Raw genomic sequence first — 12,956 nt, 5'->3', positions numbered from 1 at the left:
ACATAATGATTGGTTGTATTTGGTAGAGTCAACCGGGTACCTAATAATTCTAGGCAAGGCCAGAGATGGGATGGGATCAAGAAACGTTCAGTTGCCATGGCTGCTGCCTCGTAGGTCTTGGTCTAGCTATGATTAGTCTTTTGGTAAGATCTGCTCTCTTCTTTCAGATAAATATATCCAAAAACAAACTTTAAGATCTGTAAGTAAAAATGCATTCATTTCCAAAGTAGATCAGCTGGTCTGTAATTTCCTTTTGTGCCTCAATTCTTCTTGGTTGTGTTAATTATCTTTTGCACTGTGACTTTTAGGTCTGGGGATTCTTTGAAGAAACCAATCTTTTTTTTCCAACTCTCTTTTCAGAGAAGTACCTCATTCCACACTACCTGCTCTCTTCCGCTTCTCTCCTTCCTTGTCCGTGATTGGCTCAGCCACTTTTTGATGTTACTCTGCAAAAGTGGCTGTGACACCAATTTCAAAGCATGCTGGGATTGTTAATTCAGACAACCCAACATCCTCTGGCTGCATGTATCAGGTTTTCTTTCATGAACATAGTCCACCGTAGGCTGAAACATTGCAGCTTTAAAGATATTACTACCAGACGACTTTCTTTTACAAGGTTCTGATCATACGCTCAGAAAAGAAATCTTCCCTTTTTACATTTGAGCCCTTCTGCGAGCATTAACAGCTTAGTTCCTCGAGAATTTTGGAAAGAAGTTGTAGTAATATTGCTGGAGACTATGTTTATGAAGAAATACCTCAAGAGCCTTAGATACTAAAGTCTGAAATCCTTAGTATCTTGGAGCCTTAAATCAATGAAATTCTGTTTCCCTTTACCCATGATGTTTTTGGTCATTGTATTCTTGCAAACAATTCTAAAGAGACGTGTAAAATCATGGTCACAATTTCTCTCGTGACTCACGGCATGCTGAATGGTTAATCCAGTAGATCTCCAATTTTGAAACTCCTTTTTCTTTTATCCTGTGTTTATCCCAAAATACTCTGTGGCTATTTTCCTTTGAGCTAATGTAACGTTTTCCTCTAACCTATGACCTTTAACCTCTTTACCTCTGACCTAAGCCTCTTGCATGCCCAAATCCTCTTTTATAGGGAAAAAGAGAGAAATGTATGAGCATCCTGTCTTCTGCTTGGCCTCCCAAGTGATGGATTTAACCATTCGTGAGTACCTACCACCTCCTCGCCATGCTGTCTTCACTCTTTCTGTTTCCATTATTTCAAGAAAATCCAGATCCAAACCAACTCACTCTCCTTGCTTCAAGTTTTTTAGCATTGGCTTGTCTGTTGATTCTGTCTGTGAAACCCAGTGTGAGAAGTCCAGTCACTTTTTATCAGCCTAAAACAGGTTAGACAATTAAGCCATTTGTTTGTGATAAACTCAGATTTGTCTGTAAGTTTTTCAGTTATTCTCTGTCTGTGACCTGAATGCATTTTTACTTTGCTTGTGTGTAACCCTGATTTGTAAAATGCTTGTCACTGGTACACAATCAAAAGGTAGCCGCTAGGCTGGGAGCAACGCCTTAGGTGTCAGATAAAGGACAGTTGGGGCAAAATCATGCCTTCTTTTCCATGTTTAAGATGTCAAACTATTGTGAGTATAAGATCACACAAGGTGGTCCATTCTTGGTAAAAATTAGATCTTATATGCCGCCTGTCTGTTCTCTCTCAAGCTGGGAAGCTTTTCCTTGTTCTCTCTGGAGATTTTGACTTGTCCTGTCCTCTAAGCGCTGGCTAGAACACATGACTTAATTGTCACTTGGAGAGTTCGTGTATGTTTCATAGCTTGATTTCACATTAAAATTAATTTTACTAATTTTCTATTTGTGCAGCATTTTCCACCTCTGTGAAGGAGCCTTTTTTTTGCTGGCCCCCACACTTCGGGGCAGTGGGAACCCATGGGCAACCTTTTCTTTCCAATATCATGTATCACGCACACGTGGGGGGCATTTTGGTCCACTTGCTCATTAATCCTGCATATGTGTTCTTGTTTCTCTCTCTCTCTTCTCTCCTTGTTGTGCTCTCTCTTTCAAATAGAGAATCAAAAGGATGCAGGTGAACCAATTGTATATGCATTATGAACTATCAGGATTGTTGAGTTATATTTAGTTTTTGTTTTTGTTTTTGTTTTTTAATAGCTCCTTAACGTATGTACTCCCAAAGACTGATGTGGAGTTGCAATAATACTTAAGGAGTTAATTTGTGCTGTCTGAATATACCTCCTGCCCATGAGATGTTGACCTTTATAGAGCAGAATTTCCGTGAAGGCATAAGCTTTGAAGGAACAGAATTCTGGTTTGCTGTAGAGCTTCATTTCATCTTTGGTTTCAGGATTCCAGTGATTTGGCCTCATGTGCTTTTAAAAAAAAGTTACTGAACCAAACTAATCTTCCTTTTTGTTTTTCATTTCTTTTTTATGTTTTCTGCCTGATCGAGAAGTTTGTGTTCTTCGATGAATGTTGATCAGCCAAGACAGAGAGAAGTTGTGTCCATGTTGTTCTTGTATGTATTGTGTGATGAGGCAGGATACATGCACAGGGTGGCTAAATGGTGGCTGTTGCTGGAAGTTTTGTGAGAGGAAAGCTCTTAGAAAGTTCTCTGGCTTTGGAAATATTTTTCTTGTTTGGTCCCAAAACTTCTGAGCATATTTTGAGGAAAGCTGTAATTTAAAACTTTAATAAATATGTAGTATTGATCATTGTTTTTAAGGTCTAAAGGATTCTCAAAAGATAATTATCATTTAATCAAAGTTGTGTGTATTTCAGATCAATTCAGAAAGCATTATGGAGCATATGCCAAACACCAGGCTAGCAATAAGTATTTGAAAACTTATAAACCCATGTTCAAGACACACGAGCCTTTCTCTCCCTGGAAGGGAAGGTATTCCTTCATTCACTCATTCATTCATTCATTAGTCAAGTGCTTAGTGGGAGCCTATCATATGCCAGGTACAGTGGTAAAAGCCAGAAACTATGTAAACAAGAGGAAAACACCTGTTAACCTCATGGAGCATATGTGCAAATGTGTGCATAAGTGTAAATTACAAATTCAGTACACAACACCACCAATGGGTAGAGTTAAGTGTAAGAGAGCATTGTGAGAAAACCATGGAAGTCTTCACGAGGGTGGTAAGATTGAACTGTATCTTGAAAGATGAATTACAATCAATGGAAAGGAGCTGGTATTGGTAAGTGGAGAGGCATCCTAGACAGAGAGATAATATGTACAAATGTATACGTAAAACCATATAGCTGATAAAAATAGCTAATGCTTCTGCAATGTGTGTTATGTGCCAGGTACGACTCTAAGTGCTTTATATGTATTAACTCATTTAATCCTCAAAACCCCTTATGAGGTAGATATTACTACTATTCCTATTTTAGAGATGAGCAAACTGAAACACAGAGACGGTAGATAACACACTCCTAGACAAGTAAGTGATAGAGCTAGAATCTGAGCCCAAACAGAAGCCACACTCAACTACTCTATAATTCAATGTGGTTGCAAAACACGGTGAAATGATGGCAGTAATGGGTGCTGATGACCGCAATGTAAACAGGAGGCAAGGTCTCAATGGCCTTTATATGCCTTAATAATCCAGAGTTCAGACTGTATCTCATAGTCCAAAGTGTCTTAACCTGGAGTCTATGCCAACTTTTGCATGCATATGGATTTTTCAAAGGAAAAATTCCACAGGTCTCACTTCCAAAGGTGACAGAGAGTCATTGAAGGCTCTTTAAGCAAGGAGACGGCTTGGTGATTTGCACTCCAGAAACATCATACTGGCCATGATGGAGAGAAAGGACTGAGGAGGAGGAATAGAGTAAAACTGAACCTAAAAGTTGAGGTCAATGCAGAGATGGGTTTGAAGATTGGTATGTCAGAGGCCTCTTCTAGGCAAAGCAGATCTCCATCACAATCAATCATAATTGCTTCTTTCTTGACCTTTAAATCTTTTTTCTTATCCTCCCTCTCCCTTTTCAATTTCCTTAGAGGGAACAAAGCACAAATACATGGATGGGTATGCAAAACCAACTGTATGGAGGTGGCAGGGCACAGCTGGAGTTACATGTGCAAATTGGGGTGGAATATGGACATCTCCCAAGTCCTTTAGTCAGGCTATGCTTTGAGAGGCTATGGGACTCTGCAGATGGCATTTTGGTGGACTTATGCTTTCTGTCTGGTGGCATTATTAGAAATTAAATGTTCAGTTTAATTACAGTATCTCGAAAAAAAAAGATGTAAAAGGCTGCTACTCTTTGAAAGAAAAGCTGTGACTCCTGCAAATGAATTCTATTATTTTAAATACATTTCCATTTAAACCATCACGTGTTCTGAACCCAGCAAGCTCTGAGCAAGTCTACGCTACTATTGCTGTTTTGCTTCAGTTCTTGGCTAAATACTTGCATAATTTTCTGAGCATCATAATGATTCTACTGGAACTTGAAATAAAACAATTTTTCCTTCAAATATGCCAGGAATTTGCAAAATTAGATAGATAAGTAGGTAGGTAGGTAGATAGATGGATGGATAGATGATAGATAGATAGATAGATAGATAGATAGATAGATAGATAGATAGATAGATAGATAAGCAGCCCACCAATGGGCCCAGGCACTGTGCTAAGGACTCTACATGGAGAATCTGACTCAATCTTTACCTTAGTCCCATAAGAAGACTTTATTATTGTCCCTTTTACAGATGAGGGAGCTGCAATTCAGAGAGGATAAGTGACTTTTTTAAGCAGGGTGTGAACCCAGACCTTTCTAAATTCAAACACCATGCTTTTTTGTCTCTTTCCACCATGCAGCCTTTCCAGCTGATATGGTGGGCACTTGGACAATATCTGTTCATTCAGTGGATAAGTTCAAAAGTACCTACAGCTTTTAATCCAGGAAGACCACTAAAAAATAGAGCAGTCTTTTCTGGGACCAGATTATTGCCAAAATCTTTCTTTTCTGAAGTCTTCCTGAGGGCATTTCAGATTCCCTGAGATTGCCAAAGAACTAAGAACTTTTTTCCTTCCCAACTGACTGAAAACTTCTAGAGTAGATCAAATCCATTCAAAGGACTTCCAAGCAGATTCTATAGTGTTGAGGTTGTATCTTTCCCTATCTCCAGTCAAAATTCCTACAAGTCCAAGGCCAGTTGAAGAAACAAAAGACACAACTAAGCTTGCAATATTCATAACACACGGTGTGGAACCACAACACACGGTGTGGGACCACCCATCCAAGAAACTAGTGAGGGAAAATCCCATCTCAGCAAGATCTAGGTCATTCTAAAACGGGACCATCTCATGCTTCGTGTCTTATACATGTGGGACTAAATGTTTCTATTTTCATCCTTCATGTTTCAGTGATGCATAAATCGAGGTTTCCAAGCCCAAATTATTCTGTAGACTAGTACTTTATCTATACTTTATAAAAAGTGAAGAGGGGAAGGAGAAACAGGTTTCAAACACTGTCACCAAGGAGGATCTTGTAGGAAGATAGGTTGTGTTAAAAATATGCCATGAACCAATAAATATGAAACCAGTTCTCCCAGAAAAAAGATGTCATGTTGCTAATAACTGATAACTGTCATTTATTGAGAATTTTGTGTGTGCTAAGTAGTTACATACATATCTCATTTAATTCTCACAACAACTCTAAGAGAGAAGTATTTCATTACCATATTTCCTTGAATCTAAAAGGCCATCAATTATAAGATGTACCATTAATTATATACTCCTAAGAACAAAACAATGCTGCCAAATAAATTGTGACACGCCATCAAATGTAAGATGCATCCAATTTCAGAAATGTTAAAATGTGCCTCTTACACTCTATGAAATACGATCAGGCACGGAGCCTGGCACATAGCACTCATTATATATTTTAGCAAATAATATTTGTTTATTATTATTTAAAAGGAAACTTCCAAATCCAAATGTGTATAGATGTATTATTTGATTTCAGACGTGGAATATAAAATGATGCTTCTCAAACTTTAATGATCATACAAATCCCTGGGGATCTTGTTAAAATGTAGATTCTGATTAGGTAGGTTTGGCATGGGGCCTGGAAATCTGCATTTCTAACAAGCTCCCAGGTGATACTGAAACTGCTGATCCAGGGATTGCAATTTGGATGTCCATGGGACATATGAGGCAGTTGATTTACCTTTTTATCATAAATTTCAAAATAAAACATTGCAATATAGTTCCACATATATTTGTTAAATATCCACCAAGTTCCAGGAGTTGTGCCTGGCACCGGCGGAGTGAGAAATGAGCAAAAGCAGTTGTGGTCTGTTCCCTCAGGGAGCTTACAATAAAGTCAAGAACATAGGCATAAAACAAATAGTTACATCCTGGTGATGATGGTAAAGGGAAATGAAGGTGCTGCAGGCGTGCAGCACAATGGGGTTTCACCTCGGCCAGGGTCTTGGATGCATTGCAGGGGGAGACATGATGGAGGTCAAGGCCTGGTTCCCAAAGAAGAACTGCCTGGGGTTTTCCCTGGCCTTGATGAAGTGTGTGCCTCTATTCATCCTCCTTCCAGGTGCCCCAGGTTCCTGCCCCAGAGAGCTTGTGGCCATCTACATGAAAGCCGATTTAGGGACTAGGTGGATATTTAATAGTACTATTAAATCAGTATTCTTGCTATAGCAAGTGACACAAACCAAAAACAAACACAAAAAACACTCAAATAGCTTAAGCAAGAAAAAGGAATTTTTGGCCCATGTAGCTAGGAAATATATGGAAGAACTGGACTCATGGATAAAGAATTTTAGTGTGTTTTGATCTCTCCAACTGCTGACAGGCTACTTTAACATGGCTGGGGGTCATGGTAGGGGAGTTGAGAGGAACAGATAGCACTGGGCTTTCATCCTAGCTAATGACCCTAGAGGAAAAAGAGCTTTTGTCTCTGAGCAACTGTATAAAATTCCAGAGAAGGGTCTCATTGGCCCAGCTTGGGTCACATGTTAATCTCTGAGCCAATCATAATACCCATGGTGGTGTGGGGTGCTGTGGTTGGCCTAGCTTGGCTCACATGACTTCCCTTGTAGGATTCATTGCTTGACATTTCCCGCCAGAACCGCATGGAGTGGAGGAGAGGAACTTCTCCTGAGAAAGGTTACTGCACATACAAGAATAACAGATGTCCACTACTGTGTCTATCCAGAATTAAGCTCACTTTTCTTAGGTGCAACAGCTCAGTCTTAAGGACAAAGTCTGACTTGGGATACAAAGATACCAAATTGGAGAGGAAAAATATAGTAGCGTTATTTCTTCCTTGTGGATATAATTTATTTTAATTTAAATAAAAAGTATTTTTAATTATCTTAAATCATTTTTAGTTGCATTAAGACACCTGAAGTTGTTCTCTGTTTTGGAAGTTTAAGTTATAATGTTGACTATACAGCAATTCAGCTTAGCAGAATTGTTAAGTAGCCAGGGGCTTTGGGTAAGAGAAAAAAGCTGCTGCATAGTTTAAATGCATATTGCAACCACAGAGTATTGGTTTTTCCATGAAATCACTGCTTTGGGCAGAACCTGCTGAGGATTTCCACCAATATTTAAGGACCTGACCTGGGCCAGACACTGTTCTAGCCCCTAGAAATACAGACCTCACTGGGCATAGGGGGAGACATGTATATAATTTGTAATTATTAAGGGCAATAAGTGTTCAAGTAGAGATATCAACAAAGAAGTTGGGCATTTGTTATGAAGACACTTTCTTGTTATGGCATATGAAGGCGTAACTCTTGTTATGAAGAGGACCTCTTAAAGGCTTTTGAGCAGAAGTGTAGCAGGTTCAGACGCATGCTTTATGGAAATCACTCTGGCTGCTGCGTGGACAATGAGCAGCAGCGGAGGAAAGGGACTAAGGCCTGGCTTGGAATCTTGAGCAACAGTTGAGGTGGAGATGATGAGACTTGAGTGGCATGTCTACCCCCTCGGCAAGAGTGTGCGCACATGATCTAGTACAGTGGGAAATAAAATCAAGAGACATTTTGGAAGTAGAATGGACAGGCAATGCCACCCATGTCCTGATGGGGAAGAGACAAAGACGACTGCAGTGAAAAGAGTAGAGAAAACGATCCCTGATTCATCCAACAGTCTTTATTACCATATACTTTCTACTGTCCTAGAGATGGAATCTTCTGAAAGGGAGTGATGAAGATGCAAAGGCATGAAGTATATATAATTGACAGAGCAACTAAAGAAATTATGTTGAATTGTAACACTGCATTAAGTGTGTGGTCTGTGTAGCCATCATTTTAGGGAGGCAGAGTACCCTGGAAAGCGTGATATGGCTATCTGCTTAGCTTTCTGTTCCTACTCCAGTTTTTATCCACCCCTACCCCCAAATCATAGCAAATTGCTACAGGCTCGTTATTTTCAGTAATAGCGTCATACAAACACTGGCATCTTCAGCGACACATCAATAGGTTGGAACTTGGTACTAAGTGGGCTTTCCATCAGCAATATCCATCTCTCATATGATATTTCAGGGATTGGCAATTTGCTCGCTGGAACCAGAGATGGTCAGGTTATTTAAGGGCTAATTGGAGTGTCTCTCGCTCCTGGATGCTTCTCTTCCTTGGCTTAGCTGAGCATGTAGAGGAATTCTCTTTTTGTTTTTCTGCAGTCACATTTAACTCTCTCTCTGGAAGCCAAGCAGATTTAATTGTGTAAACATGAGCAATGGTAATTGGGTAAATGAAGTTGGAAACCAAGGTATGATGTTTTTGTTTTGCTCTGTGAGGAAAAAAAATAGGGAGCTTGTTTTTCTATGGTGGCAAACCTCACTGTCAGAATTCTGGACAGACAGTTGGCAGGAAGGAATCCCTTTACGAATTTTCATCAAGACCCATTGAGCTGAAATATGTATCTGCTGCCTCACGGGTTATGGATCAGCCTGGGGACATTCCATTGTTTTATAAACCACCAGATTAAGTTTTTCTCTAAACAGGTTCAGTTATCTGGGTGAGAATGAGTATGGAGTTTCCATGAGAATTGCAAACTCAGGTAACACGCATTCATTGAAAGAACCATGAGGATGTGTTACCAGAGATGTACCTAACTTGACACCGCTGTAGGTGGAAAACAAGATTTTAACAAAATATAAAATATGGAGTACTTTTTTATAAAGAAATGATCAGTAGTTGTCTTTCTTTAAATAGCTATAATTTAAAACTGATTTTTTCAAACTCTATTTATACAAAATCTTTCCCAAAGAAAAGATTTAAATAAGAGGAGACTGGTAAATAATTTTTTTTAGCTCTGTATTCAAAACATTGAGGAGGTCCTGCAAGAAAAGGATCTCATCAACTTTTGCCTTTAATAGATAGTTTTGCCAGAATGTTATATTTACCCTAATTTCTCGTATTTTTCATTAATGTCGCTAGAATTCCATTTCCTATAAGCTTGCAGTAAAATTCATTTTCCCAGTTGAAAATTCAAGCAAACCAAGAAGCAAACTTGGCAATGGAGTACATCCCCCTCACCATGCAGATTGCTTTGTAGACGAGGACTATTAGAAAGGAGCAGGTCCAAGGTTAATGAGACACTCATAAAAAGAGAGGATTGTAGAAGCTGATAGTGCTCTGTGCCTGTATTGAAGGGAGGCTATTGTTATAGGATGTTTGCAGTGCTGATATTGTAAAGCACATGACAGATGGGTCAAGTGCTGATTACGGTATTCTAACATTTGGAATAGCAAGTAACATATTTGATAAGCTGGCAAGTTTTTATATATGATTCAACCCACAATATAAAAGCCACGAGAATTCCAAATTGAAAATAATTAAATGAGCTGGAAACAATCAGATACCACACATTTTTCCCCCAAATGACAGATTTTGACATGTTGAAATTCCACAAAGGGAGCAAGAATATTCCCTAGCTCACTTGAACTAATAACGGCCCTTCATCTGCTTTCGCAAAGCAATTAATTCCTGCTTTCTCACGATGTCGGAGATAACAATAAACATTTGTAGACACCTTAGGCTTTACAGCGATCTGTCCCATGCATTGTTTTATTTGCTCTTACCAGCAGCCCTGCAAGGTACACAAAAAAGATACTAATATTCTCAATTTGTAGATGAGGAAACGGAAGCACAGAGATGTTTAAGTAGAAGGTGCAAGGTTACATAGAAGCTTAAGTACCATATTGGAGGTGAGAAGCCAGATCTTCCAACTATGAATACATCAAGTCCTATTTCTGGTCATCTGGAAGGAGGAGGCAGCTTTTAACATAGAGGTGTTCTTTATTGCACAAAAGTGTATCATCTTTCGGTCAACAATGCTGCCACCATCATTCATGTGTATCCATCTGGATAAAGACATCCAGTATTTGCATCCAGCCTCTGAGTGTCTTGGTAGGGTGGTGCTAGTGATGCCGGTAAGAGTCCCGTCCCTCGTCACACGACGTCACACCTCTGTAATGTTGCAGTAACGCCAAGAAAGCAGCAGCTCTCCATTTGTGTTTTATCATTTTTGCTTGTTTGGTTGTTCTTTCAGAGTTTGTCATCTTACTTGTCACCCTTTGTGAAAGTCACTTTGTCTCTTTACTTTTTTTACTGTCTCTCTTCACCTACCTGAGCAGCTCCCCCGCCACCTCCTGGGCCTCCTCCACTCACCCAAACGCAGACCAGCATGTTGTATCAGAGGCTCAAAGGCATGCCTAGGCCAAAATCAAGTACTGTAAACTCCTACCGTTCCTTTACTCGGCAGCTTTCTAGTTTAGTTTGCTTTTCTGTTCATTATTCTTCTTGACATTTTGTTTCAGTTTAGAATATGGAGCTGAGGCTCAGGCTCTCGAGTTTGACACTGCAGGTTTTGAGAGACTCAAAAGAGAGCATTTATTTCCAAATGTCCACATTTTTTTGTCTAGCTATGTCTGACATATGCAACATTTTCAAATCTCAATGTCAGCACAAAATAACATTGTTGTGGCATAACATTTTGCATGACGATTTTTTATGTCATGAGCTTCAATTCTATCGTATGAAATGTTTAATAAGTATATTGTATTTTTAGTTCCCCTTTGTCAGTGCTCCAGCTAATACAAGATTGGGGGATAGGAATATTGCAATACATTTTGAGACAGCAGAAGTGACAAAAAAAAAATCATTTCTCAGCACAAATTTCTTGTTGACCTCTTTTGGGGGGAGGGAGGAGGTGCTGGAAGATTTTGCACAATATTTTCTTTAAAGACAACATCTTAGAGAAGTTGCTTTAGTACCATTTTTGCCATTTAGCTAGTAAGTTAGCTATGCAAATGAAGAAGAAAATAGTGTTGTGTCTCAATAAAGCAGCTTGATCTACAGAGAATGGAATTGCAGCTAATTAATAGTAAATGAAAGTCTGGCTACATGGGTTAATTGGAAGATCAAGCGTTCTAGATTAAAGGATCCTTAACCTGCATACTTTAATGGTGCATGTTAAAATAAAATTGCAAAAGGTTTTATTAAACATACTGTCTGTATATATACATGAGGCATACACATATCTGTGTACACGTGCACACACTCACAGAATGGCTGCGTGCACATATACACTTTATGTGTATCTATTGATATATATTGTAGTCAATCTAAGAGTACTGCATATTAAAACAAATCTTCAGGTGGTCCTAGCTTAAGCATCTTGGATTTCTCCAAACATAAAAATCATTCACAGTTTTTAAATCAAAGTATATAAAAATATTGGTGGGAATTATTTCATTTCTACATCATATGTTGTGTACAGCTACAATTCCCCTACATTTGGTAAGTATTCCACCCAAAAGAACAATGCTCTCTATTTTTAAAGCAAGAGATTTCAAAGATGTGACCCAAGTGGAATTTCCTGCAGATCTGTCTTAATGTGCAGGCTTGTCTGGTTACTAGAAAATGTATGTAAGTGTGTGATGTGTGTATGTGGGTGTATGTGTCAAATGGGTAAAAAGCATAGGATGAGGAATTTGCAAAATTGATGTGTAAATGTGAATATCAACTAATAAAAAATAGTAGCCTATGCATATTTACTATCAAAATGCAAATGCCTCACTCTACATATATTACCCAAACATATATACACAGTATGTTTGTAGAAATGTCTGAAAGTCTACTAATGAAATTATGACAGTCCGTTTATGAAGTTATAAACAGGCCAGGTGCCCCAAAAGAACAGAAATCAATCTTGTCATTCATTGTTTCTCCAAATATATATTGCTCTGGACCAGGCAATGAGCTGTCAGCCCCTAAACTCTGCACATCTCCTTACTCTGAGTGTTGGATATTCTCTGCCTGATCTGCGTATTTATATTCCCCATGGCTCCCACCTTCATGCTCTAACCATACCCAGCCACATTTCCACCTGAGCATGGCAGAGACAATGGAGCGTTCCATTGACCTGAATCCAGAAAGCCCATTTTCACATCAGTCATCAGGCCTTACTGGACTGAAACTTGCAGCACTTCAATGATCTTACCCCGTCCCATCCATCGCTCTTAGGTCCCATTGGCCAGAACACTATTTTTGCATAGTATTTCACTGAATTTGTTTTTCATTATTAAATCCTAAACTGCTAATCATCTGATATGTTCATCTCCTATCTAAAAAATGCACAAAGGAAAAATTAGAAGGTACTTTTAAATTTTTTTATAAATTAGCAATTGCCTATGCCTTGTTGAAACCCCACCACCAAAAAACAACAATAACAACAAAACCTTCCTGTGAGCATTAAGTAATTTTCTCTAGCAAGAAAAATCCTGAAGCCAAAACATATCTGCTTCAGATGAAGAGAATAAAATAAGTTTTGAAGTCCCCTTGTGCACATACATACCTCCCTCTGGAATCGCGCTAAATGCTCCTTATTGTCATTATACTTCGTGTGCTCCAATGACTCTGAGTCTTCAAGGTTTGAAGGGGTCTAAGCATGAAATTCAAGATCCTCTGTGAGTTCAGAC

The 12,956-nt window shown here is 38.9% G+C and overlaps 1 protein-coding gene across 4 annotated transcripts in view; it reads left to right on the top strand.

The window, feature by feature from the left end:
* The window catches only part of CADPS (calcium dependent secretion activator), a 436,212-nt gene that overhangs the window by 322,395 nt on the left and 100,861 nt on the right, over window positions 1-12,956 (top strand). The window lies entirely within an intron of this gene.

The sequence above is a fragment of the Diceros bicornis genome, chromosome 2, assembly GCF_020826845.1.
Source record: "Diceros bicornis minor isolate mBicDic1 chromosome 2, mDicBic1.mat.cur, whole genome shotgun sequence".
NCBI lineage: Eukaryota > Metazoa > Chordata > Mammalia > Perissodactyla > Rhinocerotidae > Diceros > Diceros bicornis.
Note: the sequence above shows the minus strand (reverse complement) of the source record. Positions and strands in the feature narration are given on the sequence as shown.